Raw genomic sequence first — 21,448 nt, forward strand, 5'->3', positions numbered from 1 at the left:
ATTGCAGAGAGAGGGGTGACATGATCGAGACGTTCAAGTATCTCACGGGCCGCATCGAGGTGGAAGAAGATATCTTCTTTTTTCAAGGGTCCCGCGGCAACAAGGGGGCATCCGTGGAAAATCAGGGGCGGGAAACTGCACGGGGACACCAGGAAATTCTTTTTTCACTGAAAGTGTGGTTGATCGCTGGAATAGTTTTCCACTTCAGGTGATTAAGGCCAGCAGCGTGCCTGATTTTAAGGCCAAATGGGATAGACACGTGGGATCTATTCACAGAGAAAGGTAGGGGAGGGTCATTGGGGTGGGCAGACTAGATGGGCCGTGGCCCTTATCTGCCGTCTATTTCTATGTTTCTATGTTTCAACTACTAATAATCATTTCTATAGTGCTACTACTACTAATAATAATAATTTTATTCTTATATACCGCCATGCCCATCGAGTTCTAGGCAGTTCACAACAATTACATTAGGATCCGCATTGACATGCCGATTTACAAACAATGTATTGGATTTACAACACCTTCAGCCTACTAGACATATGCAGCACTGTGCATATTCTATGCAGGAACTTCCTCTGTCCTTGGTGGGATCACATTCTAAGCTCTCAAATCTTGAAAAGGCTTTCCTTGTTGTCAGGGGTTTCCATCACTAGGGGTTGCATTCTTGATAGACCCATGCACTGTTCCCTCTAAGCAGGGCCGGATTTAGATGAAAAGAGGCCCTAGGCTATTCCACTTATGAGGCCCTTTCACCTCCCATTTTTAAGTTTGTAAATTACATGAGAGATAATAAAATACATCATTACTGTGATATATATCAATATGTTAAATGAAACATGTTGTTATTGGTACTAACCTTTATAAAAAATGTGACACGGATAATAAATAAAAAAAAAAAGTCGAGAACACTTATTTGGACATTTATTCTCAGCACCATATATAGTACTTGTAACAATAACTAATCAAACATAACACACAACATTGCCCTTTCCTATGTCCATAGTGCCCCCAGTGCGTCCTTCCTCACCTCACCCCCACTCCGATGCCCGTCTGCCTCCCATCCCCCTTCCATTGAACACCCCCCCATGCCATCCTGCCTGCCTGCCTTCCATTAAACCCCCCCCACCCCTCCTCCGATGCCAGCCTGCCTGCCTCCCATCCCCCTTCCACTGAAACCCCCCACCCCCGATGCCAGTCTGGGCCGCCCTGTCCTGACGGATCCACGTTTTGCCTCTCTCCCCGCAGGGCTGGGCTTTGCCCAGCTGTTTCCGGACTGACGTCTTTCCCTCCCCGATCCTCCTCCCAGGGCGAGAAAAAGAAAGGGAGAAGCCGAGTCGGCGCCCCGTTGCGGCCGGAGCCGGTTCCGATCCCGAAGCCTAGAATTTCTCCTTATTTTCGGTTCAGTGTTTTAGTGTTCACTGTTTTTAGAATAGTATAATTTTAATTTTGCTAACAATTTGAATGTAGGCCCCTCTTGATCTTGAGGCCCTAGGCTGAAGCCTAGTTAGCCTATAGGAAAATCCGGCCCTGCCTCTAAGTCAGGGGTAGGGAATTTTTTTCATGTTGGAAGGCCACATTAATTTAGCTGTAATCAATTAAGGCCGCATTCAAGAAACTTCAATTAGATATACTTAAAAATCTACATTATTTTGCAAAAATCTAGCTATTATGCATGTGGAGCGGCATAATTTTTTTTAAAAACACCTAAGTCCGATTTGGACTTAAGGCGCTAGTGTCCAAAGTCTGCAGCATCTAAAGTCCATTCTCGAAAAATACGTCCAAAATACATATTTTTTTAGAATCATCTGCTTATATGTCCAGTTGTTTGCCGCCAAGTCATCTATCTGTATACCACATTCTCGACCAAAAATTTGTCCAAGTCCCAAATGCCCAGAACAAGACCTTTTGGATTTTGTAGGGGCCAGCAAAGTGATGGCAACAGAGTAGTGGGGCACCTTACAGGGCACTGCTGTGAACTTCACAAAAAGGGTGCCACATAAACATCTCACCACAACTCCCTTGCAGGTCATGATGAGCCACCCAAAACCCACTATACCCACCTGTCTACAACCTCAATAACCCTTATGGCTGCAGGTGCCACCTATATGGCAGTACAGTAGAGTTTGGGGGTTTTTTTGGTGGACTCATATTTTCCACCATGAATGCAGTGGTTAGAGTTACTTATGGGCCTCTCTGTAGTTCACTAGCCCACCCCCCCAGACTACTTAAGCCAGGGGTGTCCAATGTCGGTCCTCGAGGGCCGCAATCCAGTCGGGTTTTCAGGATTTCCCCAATGAATATGCATGAGATCTATTAGCATACAATGAAAGCAGTGCATGCAAATAGACCTCATGTATATTCATTGGGGAAATCCTGAAAATCCGACTGGACTGCGGCCCTCGAGGACCGACATTGGACACCCCTGACTTAAGCCAACTCTGTGTAGCTCTACTAAGCTTTCCTATGCCAGGTGCTGATTTTCCGGAGGCAGGTATGTATATTTTTATTCCAATTTTTATGGCAGTGTGAGGTGGGTCAGTGATCACTGGGGGAGTGTCTGGAGGTCTTTACATTATCCCTGCAGTGATTATCGGGTTACTTTGGATACCTTCTGGGCACTTATACCTGTTTATAGATCGCCAAAGCCACAACATATAAGTTCCATCTAGGCAGTCTCGTTAAACTTTTGATTATTCCTGCAGGACGACTAAGTCTAGGTTGGCCCACATCCAACCCACCTCCTGCCCTAACCACTCCTTTAAAAAAATGTCCCTTTCAGCTCTGGGCGCACAGTGGGATTCAGAGGCCTAAAATGCCTCTAGATACGTCTAAAAACCCATTTCGATTATCAGCACTTGGACGACCTGTCTTTTAGGTCGTCCAAGTGCCGATTTCGGCGGGATTTTAGACGTATTTTTGTTTCGATTATGAATCTCTTAATAATTTCAAAAAATGAAAACTATTTAAAACTATTTGTTAATTTTATAGTTAACTAACCTCTTAATGACTTTGTTGTGTCTGCTTTATTTTTGGAAAGCATTTAAATATTTGGTTGCAGCTTGGAGGTCCACAGTTTTAGTTGATCCTCTAGATGGGTAGAAGTCATTTGTGACCTTAAGGGTGTCTTGATTTGGGTTACATAGAAACAGAAAAATGATGGCAGAAAAGGGCCATAGCCCATCTAGTCTGCCCACACTAAAGATCCCCTTCCCTAAATTTATTCTCCCAGATATCCTATATGTCATCGAGTCTGCCTATTCCGATGACTCTGCCCCCACTATTACCCTCTTAGAGATCCCACATGCGCATCTCATTTATTCATAAAATCTGGCACGCTGCTGGCCTTGACCACCTGCACAGGAAGTCTATTCCACTGATCAACCACTCTTTCGGTGAAGAAATACTTCCTGAAGTCGCCATGAAATTTCCCGCCCCTGATTTTTAGCAGATGCCCCCTTGTGGCCGAGGGTCCTTTAAGAAAGAAAATATCATCTTCCTCCTCGATACGACCGGTGATATACTTAAACGTCTCAATCATGTCTCCCCTCTCCCTACGTTCCTCGAGAGAGTACAGCCGCAATTTATTCAGCCTCTCATCGTATGAGAGATACTTGAGCTCCGAGACCATCCTGGTGGTCATACGCTGAACTGACTCGACTCTTAGGAGAATGTAGATTTGCAACCATATGTAGTTGAAAAGCAAGGAAGCATTATTCGGGCATGTTGCCGAAAGCGTGGGTAATCTACTGCATTTTTCCATATTTCAATTGAATCTTTCTTAGCATCACACAATGACTTTTAAATGCCATCTACTGAGAACTCGGTTAATTCCATCTGTAGTTTTTTAGGTGCCTTGGCGATATCAATTAGGTGAGGCTGAAATGCTAATTTGAGTGTGATGTCATGATTCTCAAAGTCAGTGACCCTTTCATTGTCACTACTGTATTCTCCTATCTGCATATTCTTCAAATGATTTGTATAGATCATCCTGCTCATCAATGACCTTTGCTAACTGGGGGAAATATTCATCCAAAATTTCCTTTTGAAGAAGTGTTTTGAAAAAAGATAGTTGTTTGGTTGTTTTTTAATGCTTGGGTTTTTTTTGCCACATGTCATATATAGACTTACCCCCTCTTTTATGAAACTGCGATAGCCGTTTCTAGCACGGGGGATCCACGCTGAATGGCCTGACGCTCATAGGAACTCAATGAGCGTCAGAAGCAGCGCAGGCCATTCAGCGTGGCTCCCCGCGCTAGAAACGGCTATCGCAGTTTCATAAAAGGAAGCCTGAGTTTTACCTTGCAAAGAAATATTCAAATCATTTTGATTTGACATGAAATCACATAGAAATGCCGCAATTCCTATAGAAATCTTTCAATAATTCACATTGTTGATTCTGTTCTTCATAAAATTTAACTATCTGTTCTTGCAGAAATAACATTTTGGTTAACACCTAACCCCGTATAACCAATGCACTTTAGAATGATATGGCAAATGCACGTTGAATACCTCATCGTTCAACTTTAGCAGGTTACGAAACCAACAACGCCATGTTGCATTTGCGTGAATATAGTTAACAATACTTATAACTTGCTTCAAGTGTCACTTAAAATAGTAGCTTTAGCACAAAGATTTTGCTGATGCAAGATGCAATGAAAAGTGAGCGCTTTTGGATTTAATGTGCAATAAACCCTTCATTTTTTCTGTCATGGAATGTTTTATTCTGTATATACACTCACTAAGGGCTCATTTTACTAAGGCGTGCGCTAACCCCACGCTACACGTGAAGAACTAACGCCAGCTCAATGCTGGCGTTAGTGTCTAGCCTGCGTGGCAATGTAGCGCACGCTAAAACCGCTAGTGCAGCTTAGCAAAAGGAGCCCTAAATTTTCCAAATTCAGTCCAACTTCACATTTATCTTGAAAGTTGTTGAAGATATCTATTCCTCGTGTTCTGTTCACCAGAGTGCCTAAAGCGAGTAGCTCTTCGTACCAAAGAAAAATCTTCTATGACCTGAGCCGATTCAGTAGTATCACTTGATTCATCCAGAGTGATTGAATAATATATATTTTCCTTTTGAATTGTTGCCTCAAGTTGTTCTGTTAAGTTGAAGGCTAATTCATGCTGCCGATCAGTTACGGTTCTCCTTGAAAGACGCAGTTGTTTGTACTTTGAAACGTTATCGGGGTCTAAGCATCCTACAACTTCGACAATGCACTCTTTCACAATTTCTACATCACTGAATGGCTTCCTTCCCCCCCCCCCACCCCAACCCCGAGTATATAAGCTAGTTTATAAGTTGCTTCAGTGGCATTATTTCCAGGACTTATTGATGCTTGAAAGAATTGTCTTTTGCTTTTCATTTTTTAATTTCTGCAAAACCTATCGTTCCTCTCCCTCTAATTTAAAATATTTGTGGTCCTTATGAGTATTATAATGCTGATGAGTGTTGAATGTCTTTAATGTTGATATTGCAGTATCACAAAGCAAGAAAATTGACTTATCTTTAGCAGAAACAAGATAATATAGCAATTTCCAATCCTCAGTTTAAAAATCTGTTTTCTTCCTTCAGCGTTCTCTTGGTCTTCTTTCACATGATGGGTTGTTAAGCAGACAGAATTAATAAAGACTGCCGAGCTGTGCAACTATTCACAAATTCCACTTCAAACAGAAACATAGTCATGGGATAAGTGGCAAAGTTCAGTTGTGGATTAGGAATTGGTTATCGGATAGAAAACAGAGGGAAGGATTAAATGGTCATTTTTGTCAATGGAGGAGAGTAAACAGTGGAGTGCCACAGGGGTCTGTACTGGGACCGGAGCTATTTAACTTATTTCTAAATGATCTGGAAATTGGAACGAGTGAGGTGATTAAATTTGCAGATGACAATAAACTGTTGAAAGTTGTTAAAACACATGTGGATTGTGAAAAATTGCAGGCGGACCTTAGGAAATTGGAAGACATCCAAGTGGCTGATGAGATTTAATGTGGACAAATGCAAAGTGATGCACATTGGGAAGAATAACCTGAATCACAGTTACCGAATACTAGGGTCCACCTATGATGAAACCTTCCGCCCAATGTGTGGTAGCGGCCAAAAAAGCAAACAGGATGCTAGGAATTATTAAAAAAGGGATGGTTAACAAGACTAAGGGCTCCTTTTACTAAGGTGCACTAGTGTTTTTAGTTCACGCTGCAGATTAGCATGCGCTGCCCCCCACGCTACACGTAAAAACTAACACCATGTCAATGGTGGCTTTAGCATCTAGCGCACGCGGCAATACAGTGCATGCTAAGTGCGTGCTAAATCCGCTAGTGCAGCTTAGTAAAAGGAGCCCTAAGAATGTCATAATGCCCCTGTATCGCTCCATGGTACAACCTCATTTGTAATACTGTGTTCAATTCTGGTCTCCTTATCTCAAGAAAGATATAGTGGCGCTAGAAAAGGTTCAAAGAAGAGTGACCAAGATGGTAAAGGGGATGGAACTCCTCATATGAGGAAAGACTAAAACGGTTAGGGCTCTTCAGCTTGGAAAAGAGACAGCTGAGGGGAGATATGATTGAAGTCTACAAAATCATGAGTGGAGTAGAACGGGTACAAGTGGATCGATTTTTCACTCCATCAAAAATTACAAAGACTAGGGGACACTCGATGAACTTTCACGGAAATATTTTTTAAACCAATAGGAGAAATTTTTTTCACTCAGAGAATAGTTAAGCTCTGGAACGCGTTGCCAGAGGATGTGGTAAGAGTGGATAGCATAGCTGGTTTTAAGAAAGGTTTGGACAAGTTCCTGGAGGAAAAGTCCATAGTCGGTTATTGAGAAAGACAAGGGGAAGCCACTGCTTGCCCTGCATTGGTAGCATGGAATATTGCTACACCTCGGGTTTTGACCAGGTACTAGTGACCTGGATTGGCCACCGTGAGAACGGGCTACTGGGCTTGATGGACCATTGGTCTGACTCAGTAAGGCTATTCTTGTTCTTATGTTGTCAAAAGCTGATAATAGAGTGGCGTAATCGACCCCTATAAACTCTTACCAACCAGCTTCGTGCGGTAGTGGCGCCAGTCAAGTGGAGAAAGTTAGAACTAAATCATGAGTGTTGCAGCCGTGAATTTAGCTCTTATGGCTTACTAATGTTCTAATTGTGTTAGTCAATCTGGGAGGATTATTTCACTGAAACTTATTTTATTCTTTGGTATTTTAAATACGTTCATTTTAAAAAAATTAAATATAAAAGATGAACCAAAATGTATTAATAAAAGGACTTGTTCTGTAAAATTTGGATTCAGTCAAAAGACCGAACTTAAGAATCTAGAAGGCCACCTAAACTGCACTTAAGAACCTAGAAGTCCTTCACCTACAGTCTTACCAGTGGGGGCTGCTGTTGGTTCACTATCACATTTTCAGTAGTGAGGGACAAGCAAGCTCTGCAGGAATCCAAGTAACCTACCTATCTCTAATGATCGAAAGCACAATTTTGAAACACTACCCCCTACCCCATTGGCAACAATGCAGGGACCTTCTCTTAATATACAGGGCTGCGTACATCTGGTAACACTTTAGCAGTAGTAGGATTCCCGTTCAGCTAACTGAGTTCATACCTTTCAGTTCTGCTTTCTCCCAGCTTAGAATGAACAATATCCTCTTAACAAAAAGACAGAGACAGGGAACCACATAGAGAGATAAACTCCCCAGGTTCTATATATGGCGACCAGATTTATGTGCCCGAGATGTAGGCACATATTAATTGCTTAATGACCTCAAGGACATTAATAATTGGGTGCTAGCAACCAATTATTGATGTTACTTGGCGCTCATTAATATTTATGTATGCATCTGGCAGTGCGCCTACCTCAAAAAGGGGGTATGGCCAAAGAGAGGCACATCCTGTAGGCAGTCAGCCGGCACCATTGCCCCTCCTCTCCAGTCGCCTTCCCTTCTGGCACCCCCCCCCCCCATGGCGGCTCAGGATCCGTCTGGAGGGTCTTCGCACATGCACGGACATCAATATGATAATGCCGCACATGTGTGTGATGTCATCCCAACACCGGCGCACTTCCACATGCCTCGAGCCACGGCCACTCCGTTTAGTGTGCCGTAGCTTTACGAAGTTTGCGAGACACTGCTTTATAGAATAGCATTTAGCGTTGATTTTTCTGAGTATTTAATTTTGAGTGCCATTTATAGAGAGTCTGGCCCAATATGTGTAAGCTCGCTCTCTCTTGTTTCAGATATCATTCTGGCCTGAAATCCAGCTGATCTAGGGACGCACTTCTTCACTTTTTTGGCTGGGGTAAGAGTCTGCCTTTCCAGTGAATACATTCTCCACAATATATCCCTACATCTCTCTCATTCTCTCTCAGTTTTATTCTTTTTATTGAAATTTCATGTAAGTATTAAAGAAACAATCTTTGTGCCGAAATAAGCTCACAAAAGAAAATTAATGATAAATGGAAAAAGAATATCCACAATATTATTGTGCTAGTAATCTACAACTGTGTGGAACAAAGATACAAAAAAAAAAAAAAAAAAAAAAAACAACCCATAGGACGCTGGGATTAAAAAGTAATTAAACATCCATACAGAAGCCAAGGAAGAAATTACTTCTTGCTTTTACCTCAAACTCCCTCCCTTATTCTCAACATGAACCAGATGTTAGAGGTCTCTGAGTATTTAAAAACTACACAGTTGAACTGGATCCAAAAAAATATATTCTGTCTCTAAAATAAACCAACATTTACATGGGAAACGTAACTGATAATGGGCATCTGAATATATTACTTCTTGTCACATTGTTAAAGATGTATTTCTTTTGTCTTGAATCCATCTAGAGATGTCAGGGGAAAAAATCTTTATCCCCCTCAAAAGTTTATATCTGGTTTCTTCAAATACAGGAAGTCATCCTGCCACTGTACCGTGCAATGGTACACCCGCACCTGGAGTACTGCGTCCAGTGCTGGTCGCCGTACCTCAAGAAGGACATGGCGGTACTTGAGAGAGTCCAGAGAAGAGCAACTAAGCTAATAAAGGGTATGGAGGACCTTTCATATACTGACAGATTGAAGAAGCTGGGGCTTTTCTCCCTGGAAAAGCGGAGACTTAGGGGAGACATGATAGAAACCTTCAAGATCATGAAGGGCATAGAAAGAGTAGACAGGGACAGATTTTTTAAATTATGGGGAACCACAAGTACAAGGGGGCACTCAGAGAAATTGAAAAGGGGAAGGTTTAGAACAAATGCCAGGAAGTTCTTTTTCACCCAGAGGGTGGTGGATACATGGAACGCGCTGCCGGAAGATGTGATTAACAGGAGCATGCTACAGGGCTTCAAAGAAGGTTTGGATAGGTGCCTGGAGGACAAAGGGATTGAGGGGTATAGATAGGAGTAGAGGTAGGTTATAGGGATAGGATTAGAGGATTAGTGGCAGTTACAAAGTTAGTCAGGGGCACTGTTCAGGCAATTAGGCCTGATGGGCCGCCGCGGGTGCGGACCGCTGGGCAAGATGGACCTCTGGTCTGCCCCAGCGGAGGCAACTTCTTATGTTCTTATGCTACAAGGGTAAATCAGAAAGAAAAGGCAAAATACACGTAACGGCTTTAATAGAAATAACTGTGAGCAATTGAACATATCATTTCTCCACCTATTCTCCATGCAAGATGACACATTTGTTGTATCGTTCAACTAGCTTCTGCATTCCTGCAGAGAAGAGGTTTTTCGACTGCTCCTGAAGCCAGGTGAGCACCGCTTCCTTCACTTCATCACGCTTTGTCTTTTGCTCTCCAGGTCGCAGTGACGCAACCATGTCTCATCGCCAATGACAATTCTCTCCAGAATACTCGGATCTTCTTCACACCGTCTCAGGAACGACTGTCACAGCCTCCACACGCTGTTGCTTGTATGGATCGGTCAGCTGTTTGGGAACCCCTCTTGCAAAGACTTTCCTATATTCCAAGTCATCGTGCATTATAGCAAATGCAGATCCAAATTTGCAGCCAACTGAGACACCAGGTACATAGACTAAAGCGCGTGTGACAACCGTGCGCCAACAAAGCCGCTCGGACAAATGCGCACAGGATGTTAGCACGTCGGATTAAAACTTAACTTTAAAACTCTCCAAGGGGGATGTGGGGGAGGACCCCCACACACACACTTTTTTTACTTAGAAGTGTTGCCACGTGCTTTGGGGGTTGGTGGGGGAAACCCCCCCCATTACAGAGTAAAGTGTAATTTTTCCCTATTTTTTTTTAAGGAAAAATTAGTTTCCTCTCTAAGTGGGGGGGTTCCCCCCCCCCCAATGGCAGTGTCAACACTTCTAAGTAAAGTGGGGAGGTTCCCTCCACACACACCCTCAGAGCGCTTTAAAGTTAAGTTTTAAGGATCCAAGATGGCCGCGGACACGGTTTGCTGAGCAACTGCCCGCAAGTCTCATCTCTTGAATTTACTTACCGGCGTTTTTTTCCTTCGGCGATTAGCAGCTATGCCAAAAAGGAGAGGAAAGGGTGCCCCTGGAACACCGCGGCGCTCTGGAGTGCTCTCCTCTGGCAATATTGAAGACTTGTTGAGGCGGATGCAGGGCGCCATGGGAACGTCGGTATTGCCACAGCCCCAGACGCTTCCGGGAGACGGAATGGAGGCTTCGTTTCGGGCGCACGAGATCTCGCTGAGCCCCAACGTGAGAGTTCCTCCTCCTAATCCCTGTGCCGCTAGTTCCCCGGGGGTAGAGAGGCAGTCGGAAGTCGGCATGCGCTCTCTCCCCCAGGTTCCCGGGGACAGCGAGAGAATCAACGACTCAGGTTCTTCTGACTTACAGCAGAGCCTGAATGCCCACAGGGATACAACAGCATTGGACCTAGTACCGACCCAGGAGGAACAAGGAAGAGAGAAGCCTTTGAATGAGAAGCCCTTGATTGGTAAGCTAAACTTTTCATTACCAGATTTGCAGACTTTTAACATTGTAAAGCCCCAGGAAGTGACTTTGGAGGCTCTGTGGGATCTGACTGCCAATTTGGTCAGAACAGTGAACACTAACTATTTTCAAATTGATGCTAAAATAAAATCTCAGGATAAAGAAGTTTTCCAGATAAAACAAGATCTGCGTGAATCAAAAATTAGATATCCAGGATATTAAGGACCAACTTAAGTCTTCCAAATTACTTCAAGAGACTTTAATCAAAGACAATGTTAATTTAAGAAGGAAGATAGAGACACTTGAGAATTTCTCTAGGAATAATAATCTTAGATTGATTAATTTTCCTCGAATCCTAACAGTTACTCCAAGAGAAATGTTAAAACGTTATTTGCTGGAGATATTAGAAGTTCCGAAAGATTCAATGCCTCCTTTCACCCAGGTCTATTATTTGCCGAATAAAAATCAACTTCATCAAGAAAAGAATCAAATCCAATTGATGTGTCTGCTTTACTTGAGATGTCAGATAAAGAAAGCGCAACACCTGCAACATTGATTGTGACTTTAGCTATTGCATTGGACAAAAATTGGCTTCTGAGATTATTCTTTAAAAATAAGGAGAAAAAGTTTCTTGATCTTAAAATACAAATGTTCCCAGATTTGGCAAAGGACACACAGAGGCGTAGAAGAGAGTTCTTACTATTAAAACCTGGAGTCTTAGCTCTTGGAGGCACTTTTTATCTTCGCCATCCCTGCAAATGTATAGTACAATATAATTCTCAGAAATATGTTTTCTTTGAGCCATTTCAGCTAACGGCTTTTCTATCTATGTCCCCCCTGGAAAAGGAAAAGAAATGAGAACCTTAATATATTAGACACCTGATTATCAGTTAACCATGTTCCACGTATCCTAAGTTTAATATTCTTCTTGTATTCCGTTTGTGTTATATCATGGATCTTTATTGTGGACTTGAGTGGTTTAGTAATATTTGTTCTTCAAAATGGATTAAATGTTAAGTTTTCTTTTGCTGTAATCACTTTCTGTACAAGTGTATCTTGATTTGTTATTTGAAATTATAAATAAATAATTTTTAAAAAGTTAAGTTTTAATCCGGTGCGTTGACGTCCTGCATGCATTTGTCCAATCGGCTTTGTCAACGTGCGATTGTCCCACGTGCTTTTGGCTCGCCACCGAGACACCGTTATCCATCAGTCTTCTCTAATCAAGACATCCACCCTGTCAATGTGCTCTTGTGTGCGTGACGTTGATGGACGACCAAAACGACCTTTGTTGGTTACACCTGCTCTTCCCACCCAATTCACTAAGCTCACTGATCGTGTTTGCGATCATGTACCGAACCAATTTTTTCCCGACCCGATTCACTAATCTTGTGGCCTATCAACCTCCGATCCGATCTGCACATGCAAATGAGGGGAAACGACATGCAAAGTAAGAAGGCAGCGATTCACTAAACTCAAGAAGGAACATTGATTGGGCCGGCCGATCCAAAAACAAGCGACTGCTGAGGACCAGTCGCTCACGTCCTTGCCGACTGACCTGCTCTTTGAAGCCCTGAAATCCCAGCCCTGCAGCCCTGAAATCAAAGTAATACTTCCCCCATACATACCGCCCTGCTCTCTGCCCCGCAGCCCTGATATCCCATACTTCCCCCAAAGCAATCACCCTGCTCTCTGCCTCCCCGACTCTCCTGCTCTCTGCCGTCAAGTTTTTGGGCTCTATTTTGAGCCTGTGAGAGTAGGACTTCTCAATCAGGAGGAGATTGCTGGCATGTAATGAGTTGAAGTTCTGCAGTTAGACTTATGCAGCCCTGAACCTATCCTGATAGAGAGTCTTCAGCAGTGCGAACCCGTGGTTTTAATCCATGGGTTTACAGCGGGGCTGCACTGCACTGCAGCCCCGCTTTAAACCCACGGGTTAAAACCACGGGCTCGCGAGTAAAAAAGTTTAAAAAAGCATGGAGAGCAAGCGCATGCGCAGACCATCTACAGGCAAAGAAGATGGTCTGCGCATGCATCAGGATCGCTCTTCAGCAATCCATGTGGTCGGTTTGTGGTGTGCCTCCTATCGGCATAATTTGCATGAGGACGCGTTGTGAATCGGGCACCCGGCCACATATCGGATCACATCGCCCACGGATCGGATCTGTGAGGTTAGTGAATCTAGGCCATAGAGGGTCAGGAAAGAGGTGGATTTTTATTGCCTTCCTGGAGTTCAACGGACTAACGATCAGCCCTGGCTAGGTCTAATAAGCCCCCCGTATTGTCATACATGCAAATGTGATTCTATCAACTTCCTAACACTTTTCCATCGGTAAAACAAGTCATGTTTTTGTTTTCTGCATATCACTGAAACGGTACTTTATTGCTTCACATTATCAGCTATCAGTTTTTTGCATATTCAAGACACTAATGAGAGATGGTTTCTACAAAAAAATATATCAAGTATTCCACCCATGTTCAGGGGAGAATCAGTTTTGTATGGTTCTTTTAATGCAAGGGCAGGAAATTACTTCTTTAATGCTAATGAAAGGCAGACACGGTACCGCTTTAAAAGCTTTTCTCCAAAAATCCTCCAAGCACCTTAGCCTTCATGCGACACCCTGTATATTTCAAGTCTTTGAACGCACTAGGATAACAACCACTAAGGCTGCCAATGTGGAGTTTTGATTTTTGCCTGTAAGGCACTAAACTAAGACCAGCCAACTCGCTGCACATAAAAGATAAGGCAGATCTGAGGCACAGCTGCCACGCTTGATAGGCCAACACATCAAACCCACCGTCCCACCTACCATTTCCACCAGAGACCTGCTCCGGAACACATCGCAGAGCTCTGTCGTTACACTATCACATTATTGAAAATGTATTTTCACTAAATATTCTCTGAAGGTCTATTTGTAAAATATAACATATGTGGAGATATGATGGGTTTTATAATGAGATTCCACGCCGTAAACAGCGAAGATAAACGACGAATTATGTTTGCATCAGTGGGCCTTACAACACAGAGCCCTTCACGCTCACTTTGCATCAACAGAAATTATAACACCAGCAAGCTGCAGTAGGAATGATCCTTATAAATTGCAGCAAGGTCTCATCATTTGTATGTATGATTAAAAAAAAGAGAGACGGGAAACTAGACACAACCCTGCAATATCCTGATACTTTATTTTGATTTAAAAGAAGTCACTTTAATCCAATTAAACCTTATTCATCCTGCACCTGTACATGGATCATATTACATGAGAGATACTTCTTGGTAATATCCTACTTTGTTTTGCATTGACAGAGTAATTTTTCACAGAGCACATGGGGCTTTAGAAACAGATATTGCAAAGTGCACTGCGAAGTGGTAAAGTCCAAAATCAGGCACCTAAAGTGTGTGTTTTCTGCTTGCTTTGCTGCTAATTGCATTCTGTTTTGAGGCATTGACCCCCCATCGGATTTTGGCACGCTTAAAATAGGCACAAAATTATAAAGGGAACCAGTTCCAACCAGTAGATGGCCAAACTGGGTGGGAGGGAGAGGTATTCTCAGTTGATAATCACTGGCTATGCAAGCAATAAACAATGGCAGATTAGATGCACAAAAACTGTGAATCTGGCCCAGACTATTTACCAGCAAATGAAAGCAAAATTTACAAAGGTGTAGAATTTATCTGTTTGAGTAGACTTTAATTAGGATCGTTGAAGCTGCTACAATCCAACGGCTATGAAATGGAAATTGTAGAATGTCTCACAAGCAGACACATTAATTTAGCTGGTGAAAACCATAAAGTAACGTGGGCAGAACCTTTGCAAGGTTTACATGCAATAAAATTAACTTACAATCCTCCCGTAATTCATGCAAAATTGAAAACAAAGGCGAAACAGACGTGTCTGTCAATTAAAGATGAACCGTGAAAAGCACGCCAAAGTTTCATTATTCCTACTTAACAATTCTGACTTATTATCAAGAGCTTATTCTTTTTTTAAAATTTGTCTTTGTTTAACATCAAAAGAAAATACCTTTGATAAAGAAAAAGAACAATATTCAATTAGGAAATAATAACACTCATTACATATACAATACTATGATAGTAGTCCACAATTAAGGAGAATCAAGCACAGTTAAGGGTAATTGACTTTCAGGGAAAAAGGAAACATATCAATATACTCATAAGTACAGAGCAAATCGGTTGTATTATTACTATACGGTCTGGACAGTGATGTCAGTAGGCATCTGTGGGGCTACGGAAGCCGCTTTACCCTCCAGGAAAAATTGCAATTGATCAGGTTCATAAAAGACAAATCTATTTGCTTGATAGTTAATACATTTACATGGAAAGCATAGCTGAAAGGTAGCTCCTAAACCCAATACTGATTGACGTAACATTAGGAATTTTTTACAACACAATTGCGTCCATTTGGAAACATCAGGAAAAATAGCTATTTTTTGAACCATAAAATTCAACATTCTCAGTCCTAAAGAATAGACGAAGAACTGCTTCTTTGTCTTGTAAAAAAACAAAGGTCACAAGAAGTGTAGCAGCCCTTACAGAAATTTCAGATTGTGAGGATTCAAGGATATCTGTTATATCTAGTTCTGTCAAATGATTTTCCAAGTCCTGCTTTATTTCCTTAGGAATATTTAAATAATGTAATTTCTGTAGTGGGGGTATAGATGCCTCTGAATACTTTAAGACTGAAGTTAGAAACTTGAAAAAGTTCCTTGGGTGATTGTAGTCTGGAAACTGGAAAATTCATCAGTCTTAAATTTAAGTTCCTATTTGCATTCTCCAGATTCTCAATCTTCCTGGCCAACATTGCTTTGTCCTTAACATGAAGATTAGAGGAATTCTGTAAATCAGAGACCTGTTTTTCAATTTGGTCTAATCTCTGGTCTTGATGTTGAATTTTTCCTTTTAAGTTTTTCAATTGCAATGAGGAAGTTTGTGAAGCTGAAATAAAGTAGGAGCATACCATATTTATCACCGGTGGTTTTTTCAGCAGGCTCAGGAGGGAAGCAGAAATCGTTGAAGAAGCTCCAATCATTGAATCTATATTTAAAGTTCCACTTCCTGAGTCACTCTGAATTCCAAGTCCCCCAGTCACTGGTGTTTGATGTTGAAAATCCAGCGAGACTGGAACTGCCTCTGGGGTCAAGGGTAAGCTGATTGTAATCGTCCCCGCCACTTCCTGCAACGCCGTCAGCGTCCCCAACATCCTCCCTGGGTGTGGGGGAACTCCCGGACCAGCTGGGCTAAGCGAAACTTCGCTATCTGAGATTGAGGTCGACCCCCCCCCCCCCCTCGATCAGCCCTGAGCAACCGACACAGCAAACGATGTAATTGCTGTTTGGTGCGTTAGCGATGTGGCCGAGGAGGCAGGAAGACCACCCCTCTGTTTCTCTCTGTGCTTAGGCATATTTTGAAGAACTATAGAAAAAGGAGACTGACTCTGTAATCTACACAACCTAAGAGGAGGGCTCGCTGTACAAAAACTCAGCTCAGAGAAATAAAACTCTGAAGAGGGAGAGGTAACCCCCTCTTGGGAAAAGAGTTTATCTTCCAATCATTGCTTAATCAATAGTAAAAGCGAGACCAGCTCAAAGGTGTAAAAATGTGTTTCAACTGGGTATATATCTCTTAATTGCTTAATTGAAATACTGTATGCAATTAGGTCAAAAGAAATTTCTTGCATTCAGGTTGCCACTAATACTTTAAATGCACTTAGCTTAACTTGGTTGTAAAGCAAAAACTCATCGGGGTCCCGACGCGGCCCCGTTTCGGTGTCTGCTTCAGGAGACCCCGCCAGAAAAAAGATTTAATTCTGATAAAGAGAAACAACCGTAGCAGTGTTCAAAGGATATCTGAAATGCAAAAAATATAAGTATCAAAAACGCTATAGAGATGGGCTACGGACTTCACAAGGCCACATATCTATGCTAAATATAATATGCTTTGCAGCTGTCATAACAGAAAAGAGCACACCAGAGTACATTCCGTGCAAAATGTAGAAGGAATTTCATGCAACAAAGAACGCCGGCACCCGCTCCGATATTTAAACCAGAGGGGGGAAGGCAACCGGATGTGATCAACGTGATGACGTCATGAAAAACACTGACGTGAGCAAAAAACTTCAAAAATGCACTGCTCGAGCCAGACGGGATTAGAGAAAAGCAACCCATTCAATCTCGTTGTTAAGGCCGTGTGGGTGGAGAGTGTTCAGGTGAAAAATCCACTTCTGCTCTCTCCTCCACAGCATACGCGCTGTATCACCTCCCCTGGTGTTACAGTATCGATCCAACACTATAAACCTAAGATCTGACGTGGCATGATTCTTACTATGCCAATGTTGCACCAGGGGGGCTTCTTGCACTGCAGTGCGTATGCGGCTCAAATGTTCACCAATACGAAGCTTCAAAATGCGGGTAGTGCTTCCCACGTACACCAGCTGGCAAGGGCAAGATATAGCATAAACTACGTGGTGTGAGTCGCAGTTGGTCACATGCTGAGTATACTTGTGTCGAGAAGGCAATGACATTTGTTGAATGGTGACACTGAGATGACAGACTTTGCAATGTCCACATGGGGAGTGCTGACCCCTCACAGGGCTAGAAGCCACTGGTCTTAGGAACTGAGAATGTGTAAGTTGTTGTCTCAGGTTAGGAGATTTAGAAAAAGCAAATCTGGGAACTTCTTGAAAGGCCTCATGGTACTGCATAATGGGCCAGTGATTTTTGATTATATTCTTGATTTGGAAAGCATGAATGGAATAGGGTAACACACAGACCAATGAACTGGCTTCTGATGCATGATGTGCTTGCAACAACAGGGATCAATTGGCATATAAGCCACATTTGTAGGCTTTCTTAAGCACTGAAGGGGGATAACCCTTCACTAAAAATCTTTGTTTGACTTCATCCGCTCTATGAACATATTCTTCCACCATAGAGCAAAGTCTTCTCAAACGTAAAAATTGTCCAGTTGGTATTTTGTTCCTTAGATGTTTCGGGTGGAAGCTGTCATACTGTAACAGATTGTTCCTATCGGTGGGCTTACGATAGATGGTTGTATAAAAACAGTCATTGGTCAGTGTGATATTGATGTCCAAAAAAGAGACCCGATGTTGGTCCATGGTCATAGTGAACTGCAGGTTGGAATCACAAGAGTTAAGCCAATCAAAAAACGTGTTAAATCATCTGAAGTACCAATCCAAACTGCCAACACATCATCAATGTATCTCTTCCAAAATAGAAAAAATTCCCAAAATTCAGAAGGGTATAGAAATTTTTCTTCAAACTGAGATACATAAAGGCATGCTATAGAAGGGGCCATTTTGGACCCCATGGCAGTGCCCTTGATCTGTTGGTAGAATTCTAGTTCAAATTGAAAATAGTTCATACCCAATGCTATTTTGGCCAAATCTAGCAAAAATTGAATCCTAATGTCTGACATGTCTTGAGCTTGTAATTCAATTTTGATGACCTCAATAGCTTCCTTCTGAGGAATGTTGGTATATAAGGCTGAGATGTCAAAGGTCAGAAGTATAGCATGGGCTGGTATATCCTGGAGAGATGCTAAAAACTGAATCATGCTAGTAGAGTCTAAGACATAGGAGGGCGCCAGAGGAACCCTGTGTTTGAGATACAAGTCCAAAAAAGCAGATAACGGTTCCAAGAGTGATCCTATTCCAGAAACTATTGGTCTACCTGGAGGGTTCAACAAGGATTTATGAATCTTTGGAACAAAATAAATCACAGGTATGCGAGGATGTTTGCAACTCAAAAACCTAAACTCTTTATCAGTAATAACACTGGTTTCAAGAGCCTGCACCAGGACATGGGAAATAACGTCCTGGATAGCTTGTGTAGGATCATTCTGCAACAATGTATAATAAGTAGAATCACATAGTTGACGTTGTGCTTCACTAACATACGAATTGGTATCTTGAATGACTATTCCTCCACCCTTATCTGCTGGAAAAATGACGATGCTGGTATCAGTTGCCAAAGATGATGCTGCAGCTTGTTGTTGTCTCGATAAGTTATAGCGAGTACGAGAATTACTCTCTAAAACCCCAATGTCCCTCAATATTAGATCTTCAAAGGTCTGAATGTGAGGATCAACCACACCCGGAGGACACCAGGAGGATTTGACATGAAACAAAGGTTGACTGTCTTGAGATGGATCAGTAGAAGTATCTTCTGTGTAAAAAAAATTTTTAAGTTTGCAGGATCTTATAAATTTAAACACAGCCACTCGGGTGTCAAAAGCCCCATAGTGACTGGTGGGAACAAAAGAAAGACCCTTATTTAGTACTGATGTTTCTGTAGAAGTTAAAACGCGATGGGAGAGATTAAAGATATTAGATGTCAAGGTTGTGGCCGAGACGTTTTGGATCTTACCGGTCTCTTGTTGGGTGGTTTGGAACCCCCCTGAAAATGGACATTATGAGATGAAGCCTGCATAGGTCCCTGTCGGGATTTATCATCTTCTGATGTGTCTGATGATGTGTGTGTATATGTGGGACGTTTCAACCGTTTAATGTTGCGGGTCTTATCCATCCATGCATACACAAACCCTTTTGTATAATCCATCTCATCCCTACGTAATTTTTTAATTTTAGTTTTTCTCAAATCCTCCCTAAATGCATCAATTTTAGAATTAATATCTTGCAGTGATTTAGTGTAATCATCAGTGTTAGTGCTACTCTGTAGTAAGGATTCCTTGGCTTGTTGAAGTTCATCTTGATAGGTATTCAATTCACTCTTAGTGGTCTCTATGACTAAAAGCATGAGGTCCAAAGAGCATTTATTAAGTATAGCATTCCATTTGTCAAGAAATGCTGCATTATCTAAGAACAACCTGGGTTCTGTCCTCATCCTAAGTCCTCTAGGAATCCTTTTTAAACGGCAGTATTCAGCCAATGTGGCTGCATGCAACTCAGCACGGACTATGCGTTTTTGCACATTTTCTAAATGTTCCCAATCAGTGGGAATCATAGCGTTATCTCCAGTAGTAAATAAATGAAAAGCTGATAGTAAGTCTGAAGCTTGTTGCTCATTATAATAGTGTGCTTCCCATCCTATGGCAGCCATAATGCAACCCTGCACTAGATGCAACTATGTTTCCACTTCAGCAGGGACAAAATAACTATGAGTCAGAAAAAGCACTAAGCTATAGAAAAAGGAGACTGACTCTGTAATCTACACAACCTAAGAGGAGGGCTCGCTGTACAAAAACTCAGCTCAGAGAAATAAAACTCTGAAGAGGGAGAGGTAACCCCCTCTTGGGAAAAGAGTTTATCTTCCAATCATTGCTTAATCAATAGTAAAAGCGAGACCAGCTCAAAGGTGTAAAAATGTGTTTCAACTGGGTATATATCTCTTAATTGCTTAATTGAAATACTGTATGCAATTAGGTCAAAAGAAATTTCTTGCATTCAGGTTGCCACTAATACTTTAAATGCACTTAGCTTAACTTGGTTGTAAAGCAAAAACTCATCAGGGTCCCGACGCGGCCCCGTTTGCTTCAGGAGACCCCGCCAGAAAAAAAGATTTAATTCTGATAAAGAGAAACAACCGTTTTTGCTTTACAACCAAGTTAAGCTAAGTGCATTTAAAGTATTAGTGGCAACCTGAATGCAAGAAATTTCTTTTGACCTAATTGCATACAGTATTTCAATTAAGCAATTAAGAGATATATACCCAGTTGAAACACATTTTTACACCTTTGAGCTGGTCTCGCTTTTACTATTGATTAAGCAATGATTGGAAGATAAACTCTTTTCCCAAGAGGGGGTTACCTCTCCCTCTTCAGAGTTTTATTTCTCTGAGCTGAGTTTTTGTACAGCGAGCCCTCCTCTTAGGTTGTGTAGATTACAGAGTCAGTCTCCTTTTTCTATAGCTTAGTGCTTTTTCTGACTCATAGTTATTTTGTCCCTGATGAAGTGGAAACATATTTTGAAGAACGGCAAAAAACGTAAAAAGTTAAATTTTGGCAGTGCAGGGAGAGCCTCCAGCTAAGCGACTGGCTCCGTCGCCATCTTGACTCCTACTCTAAGAGCTTATTCTTATGAAAAACGCACAATAAAATGAAACCCACAAGGTTAATTCTAAAACAATTCTAAAAATAAATTTGTAATCCAATGTGATGATTAATAAAGATCTTTTTACTAGGCTGTGGCAAAAAGTGGCCTTACCCAGTGGCATAGCAAGGATAGGAGGTGCTTAGGACAGTGGCATCCCCCTCCCCCCATGCCTTCCTCTCCATCCCCCACTCCTTCTGCGCTAAACCCTCCTCTTTGCCCCACTCTGTCCACGTCACCCAAATGGCAAATATAGTCCCAACAAGGATCCTAGTTTCAGCGTATACCAAACGCTTTCCTAGTGTTAGGTGGACTTTATAGACTCAAGGCCTTTGTGTGTTAGATATAAGGAAGTCTTGTTGGGGGAGAAAATGAGGAAAGAGGGGTCCACTAGACTACCAGGGTACTTGTGGGATGGAGGCAGGGGGGGGGGTCAAATCAAGGTGTG

The sequence above is a fragment of the Geotrypetes seraphini genome, chromosome 4, assembly GCF_902459505.1.
Source record: "Geotrypetes seraphini chromosome 4, aGeoSer1.1, whole genome shotgun sequence".
NCBI classification, from domain to species: Eukaryota; Metazoa; Chordata; class Amphibia; order Gymnophiona; family Dermophiidae; genus Geotrypetes; species Geotrypetes seraphini.